The sequence below is a fragment of the Puma concolor genome, chromosome D1 (assembly GCF_028749965.1).
Source record: "Puma concolor isolate L17-30 chromosome D1, mPumCon1.1.hap2, whole genome shotgun sequence".
Classification (NCBI taxonomy): domain Eukaryota; kingdom Metazoa; phylum Chordata; class Mammalia; order Carnivora; family Felidae; genus Puma; species Puma concolor.
In genome coordinates this window covers 101,875,739-101,881,676 of record NC_141676.1, presented here as the reverse complement: position 1 = coordinate 101,881,676, position 5,938 = coordinate 101,875,739, and positions in this window count along the sequence as shown.

The following is a 5,938-nucleotide window of genomic DNA, read 5'->3' as shown; positions in this document are numbered from 1 at the left end:
CTTGCTCATGTCTTTCTGTCTCCTTTATCAAAGTTTGGATTCCAATGGAGGGGAAAAAAGGCATCCCTTTTTCCCCCTACCTTATCACAAGCACATTGGATACTTAGATCATCTGCTGCTTTTCTGGGGAACTGAATGTACTGAGCTGACCATCATCACATCTCGGGGCTGAGGGAGGGTAAGGTGGGCTGAGCAGATAGGAGGAATTCTAAGTAGATACATGGGAAAATTGTCAAAGGAAGTGTCTCCGATTGGTTATGAGTATCTGGCAGTTAAAAAAGAATTGATTCTTACACCGTTACACTGACCTTTTGGTCTTTTCTCCTAATTTCAATCTTTAGAATTTATTCACATTAAACTTCTAATTTCCACTGTCTCTCTATTCCTCATACTAATAATCCTCAGTTTTCTTGTTTACACTTTAGAATATCTCTTTCCACTACTGCCCCCAGCATGAACTTGAGTGCTTCAGGTTAATTGGACCATTCTGAGCTCCTGTGCCATCTAGGGAGAAGGTCCTCAGGATAATATTTATATCCTACATCTAATACGTAGGGTGTATCCAACCCATTTTACTGTTGATGGAGAGGCCCAGGGAGGTATGTATGATATCCATTTGAGGAGTCCTGTAATTTCATTGGTTGAGCTGGGATTTGAATCCAGCTTTATCTGATTTCAGAGTCCTTGCCTTTGCCATTACTCATTCAGTCTGGGGTATCTTTTGAGCTATAGATTCTGATTCACTGGGTTCATGACAGATACATCCCTAGTTGCCTTCCAGTTGAAGGTCCTGGCAATTAAGTGACAGCAGCTTCCTTCAGTCTTTCCCGCAGCCAGTATAATCCTCTTCAGTTCCATCTTCCACATGGTCACACAATTACTAGAATTTATTTAAAGTTAATTACCAGGGCACCTGGGTAGCTCAGTTGGTTAAGCGTCCAACTTGGGCTCAGGTCGTGATCTCGTGGTTTGTGAGTTTGAGCCCCACATCGGGCTCTGTGCTGACAGCTCAGAGCGTAGAGCCTGCTTTGGATTTTGTGTCTCTTTCCTTCCCCCACCCCAGTCACACACACTCTCAAAAATAAATGAATAAACATTAAAACTAAAGTGCATTACCTGGCCATCTTGCTTTCCACCTTAAAACCAGCAGTAGAATGAAATAGTGTTTATAGAGCAAGAGTTTTTGGTAGTACACATGAAGGGATTTGAAGATTGCCTGGCTTATTAAGACATGTAAGTTCAGACTGATAGGAAGACACTCAGGTAAATGAAATTTAAGATCTAAAGGAAACAGGAAAGTAAGTACAAATGGCAGAGGGTAACTGAAAGAGGAAGTTACTAGCTTCCATATGCTGAGGAGTGGGGGTGGGGACCACAATTGTAGATGAAAACATTGAACGAGGGTTCATTCATACCAGACCTGCCGGAAGCACCACTGCCTCCTTTGCAGTCCACGCTTACCCAGGAGTCTGGAATGTTTGTTTCTGCAAGTGGGTTGGTCTGGTTGTATGCTGCACACCTCAGCTGAACCAGATGAGTGGCATGAATCTCACTAGGACACGATGTGACCACAGAATTCACAACAGGAGCCTGGAGTGTAGACACAACTCTCATGTAGCACCTTTGCCTCCCCAGGCTAAAGAAGCCTGATCCAAGGACGACCTCTTTATAGCTATGAGACTAGAGCAAAGGTCAGTTATGCCACCAGCTCATCAGGGGCTAACCTGATGACTGGCCACAGACCACACCAGCAGTAATTACGGCAAATTGATATGCCAGTACAAAGCTGCTATGGTTTCTGTATCATTTATTTGATCACTCTTAATCACGGTGATGCTCTTGGATTAAAATGGTTTACCCCTGTAAGAGAAGAGAATATGGAACACTAACGGAGATATTTTTTTCTAGTTGCCTTTGCTCCCATATCTAATCACACCAAGTTCCTCTCTTTGACCGTCCTCCCCGCCCCCACCCGTCTTTGCCTTTATCAGCTGCTCACTGGTTCCCCTTAGATCACAGAGCAGCAGTAAAGGCAGCCTAGGTCCTGAGGCTTCTGTGTGAACCTCTTCAGTGGCCCAGGACAAGTGGAAGAGACGGCAGTGAGTAGAAGGGAAGGTTCCTTTACCAGCAGGCACTTGGGGAAACACTGGCCAAAACCAGCAAGAAGAGTCCGTCTACTTTTCTCCCGCCACAGCAGGGGTGAAATCTTAGCTGCATATTTTTACACTGCCATGAAGCAAAGATCCTCAATGTTTTGATAAACATACAGTCTGTCTTCCACTCTGGCCTGATTTTGTGCTATTTTATGATCTCAAAAAACATTTTACATTCTGATCAAGCTTTGACCTTCGTGACACATCAGTACTGCAGCATGTTCGTCAGTAACTGCTGATCGTCCAAGCCATGAAATCTAGTATCCAATGCTACCCATGACCTGACCCTCTTCAGTCCATATCCTCCCACCCCTTACTTTGAACCTTCATGCCAATAGCATTGAACTTTGAGTCTATGACTTTGCTTCAAGTTGAGACTCCTTGTCTGGAATTTGTTCCTATGCCTTTGCTGGGCTAGCTCCTACTCATCTTTTAAGAACCCCCTCAGGGACACCTCCTGGGTTGTTTTCTGATTTCCCTGATTGCCAGCTCTGGTTTGCATTGTACTAGGTCTCTCTGAGTTCCCATAATACCTTGTGTAAATCTTTTATCATTGCACTTACTCTGTATTAAATGCTTACCTCATTGCCTACACTGTTAGATTATGAAAAGTATCCGTGTTCCCAGCACCTAGCTTAGTGACTAGTACAAACTGGGCATTGAATAAATGAAAGAATGAATGAATAGGAGATTGAGTGATTTGTTCACAGTCATCTAGGTGGTAACTGTGAATATTGAAATTGGAATACAAATCTTTTGACCTCACTTCCTGTTCTTTCAATGGTACCGTGCTGCTGCTTGTGAGAAACAATGCATGTTATTCTTGCTCGGGATAAATAAGGGCAAACAAAATTCACTTAACAAAAACCAGGACACCTGGGTTGGGCCTCTGCCTCTTGGTTTTGGCTCAGGTCATGATCTCCTGGTTTGTGGGTTTGAGCCCTGTGTCAGGCTCTGCGCTGACCGCGTGGAGCCTGCTTGGGATCCTTTCTCCCTCTGTCTTCCCCTCTCCTGCTGATGCTCCCTCTCTCTCAAAGAAGTAAATAAACTTGAAAAAAAAAAAAAAAAGATGCCACACATACTTATTAGAAAAGTTTTTGAAACGTTTTCTAGAATTATTTCATTGAAACCAAATGGAATTATTAAGGTAGTTTTTATAGGAAAAGTGAAGCTATCGAAGAAAAAGCTAGACTGGTTCAGGGGAACAAAGGTATTGTGAATGAGAGAACTGCCTTTGTGAAGGCTCTGAGGCCCATGAGGTAACACAAGAAGCTGTGGGCGCTGGCCTGTATGTGAGCCAGAGTGTAAAGCGAGGGGACCCTTTCTATTATTGAGAGCAACATGGAATAAGGACTGAGTAGCTGCACATGTTATCATTAGATAACAGCCAGAGAGGAGGAAAGGTTCTTGAGTTGCATCTTTTGATTTCGTAGCTGGAGACCCAAGCTTGCTTCAGATAGGAGGATGGCTGGCTCATTTTTATCAGTGATCTTTGGAGACAGATTTGAATTAATCAATTTTTTATCTCCTTGTTTTCAGCAGCCTGACTGAAGACCAGCTTCATTTCCTGGAAAGCTCCAATGTGGATTCTATCACATGGCCACAGGGAACAAGAAGCAAGGCCTGCGTGTATTATTGTTCACATTTCCCAGTCTGAATGGTGAAAGCCCAGGAAATGGAAAGTGGCTGATCTATCTATGGCAGAAAGTTTGCCCACTCAGTCAAAATCACTCTCCCTCGACTCCCCTTCTACTCTTTAGACAGTAGTTCAAGATGATGAATACAGCCCAGCTCTGCTGTGCTGCATTGAGGAGATAAATAGAGCTAAGACACGACTCCTCATTGCCTAAGATGCACAATGCAGGGGCTTAAACAGAACTTGCTGACCTCAAATTCCTTGCTTTTTCCATAGTACCAAGAAGCCATGTGACAGCTCTGGGACCTTAGCCCCAGAATGACAGAGTAAATACTCCAACTCCTAATCTTCAATGCATCTCGTTTTCACAGTCCTTGGAGGGATAACCAGACACAAGGGCAGCCCTGAGAAAGGAGAGAACTTGCAAGAAAGGAGTGCTGTACATTGCTCTTGCTGCTGGGGCTACGTATGTCCTGGACAAGTCTATTCGAGCTCCGCACAGATACACTGAGACCCTTTTATGGTCATGATGAAAACAGGGAACTTCAAGTCCATTTCCTTCAGAGGGCTTGGCTTTGTAGCTTTTTTTTTTTTTTTTCTGGGTTAAAGTAACTTAGTTCTGAAGTCTGTCTTGATTCTGCCACCCACCCACAGGCACGGCCACTCTCTACCCACCCCTCCCCAACACCAGGTTCCTAAAGTATTTGATTGGATTCACCTAATCCGTCTAATGTGCTTCTAATGTGCCTGCTCTTGGTGCCATCTTAAGGGCATTTTAACAATACACCTGACCAGCTGAAGCTTCCTTCCTGTCCTCTTGTTCCAAACCTCAAAAATCCTGTCACTTAAAATGGAACTGGACCTATGGAAAGCTGGGAGCCTTGTCAGCTGGTTAATGGTCCTATTCCATAGGCCTTTTCTGCACTCAGGCTCGGAAGGATGGCCCACAGGGAAATAGAAGGAAGTCATCTGAGCCTTGTGACCCCACCCTGCTCTCATTGCCAGGGCTGGGGTTGGGCTTTTTATATAACATGGCAGACAGTGCAGTAGCTGGCCCCGTGCAGAAGGCCAAGGGGGCTGCCCTGAGACCTTGACATTTGCTTGGCTCTCACAAGTCTGGCTTTGAGACCCAGCACTGCCCTTCTTTTACACTAACTGCTGTAGCCAACAAAAAGGCCCTCTCTCCTCTCAGGGCTGCCAGACCTCAGAAAGGACCTATTCATAACTGGGTTGTGTTGTTCCCTCCCTGGGGGGTGGGCCAGAAGGACTGAGGAAAGTTCTGCAGACCTGAGGAAGTCTGGGGCTGCTGCCCTCCTACGCTGTTTGAACATTCCGGATACTGAGGATTCAAAGGTTAAATCCATGAGACCTTGCAAGAGGGAAGGGTCCCTTCTGGGTTTATTTGAATAGATTTCTCCTAAGATACTGCTAGGAGAGAGGGAGCAAACAGAAATACCAGTAGTCCTAGGTGTCTGGCCCCAGAACAGTGGTTCTCAAAATTTATTGTGCCTATCAAGCTTCTGGAGTGCTTGTTAAAATGCAGATTCCTGGAGTGCCTGGGTGGCTCAGTCGGTTAAGTGTCCGACTTCAGTTCAGGTCATGATCTCACAGTTCATGGTTTTGAGCCCCCCATCAGGCTCTGTGTTGATGACAGCTCAGAGCCTGGAGCCTGCTTTGGATTCTGTGTCTCCTTCTGTGTCTGCCCTTCCCCTGCTCACATTCTGTCTCTGTCTCCCTCAAAAATAAACTTAAAAAAATCCAGATTCCTGGGCTGCACCTCCAGAGACTGCAATTCAATAACTGTAGGTAGTGTCCGGATATGCATTATAAACAGTCCTAGGATCACATTTTACCCCAGAGCCTATGAGGCAGAGTTGGAATGCCCCCAGTTGGGGCTTATTCAATGCAGCCACAGAACCAACTAGCCCTGTAGCTGGGACTCTATCATCGTAAACTTGTGGTTCTCAAGGCACCAAGGATAGTTCCTGAGATGCTAGATTACATCAGGCTAAGTGGGGAGCTCAAGCTCAGAGTGGGAGAATTTCTTAGAGTTCCAGACTGACTGGCAAGATAAAGAGGGGGTCACCATGAGAGAGAAAGTGAAGTTCACTTGGAACATGGATATCCTGTATCGACTGTCCAAACTGGG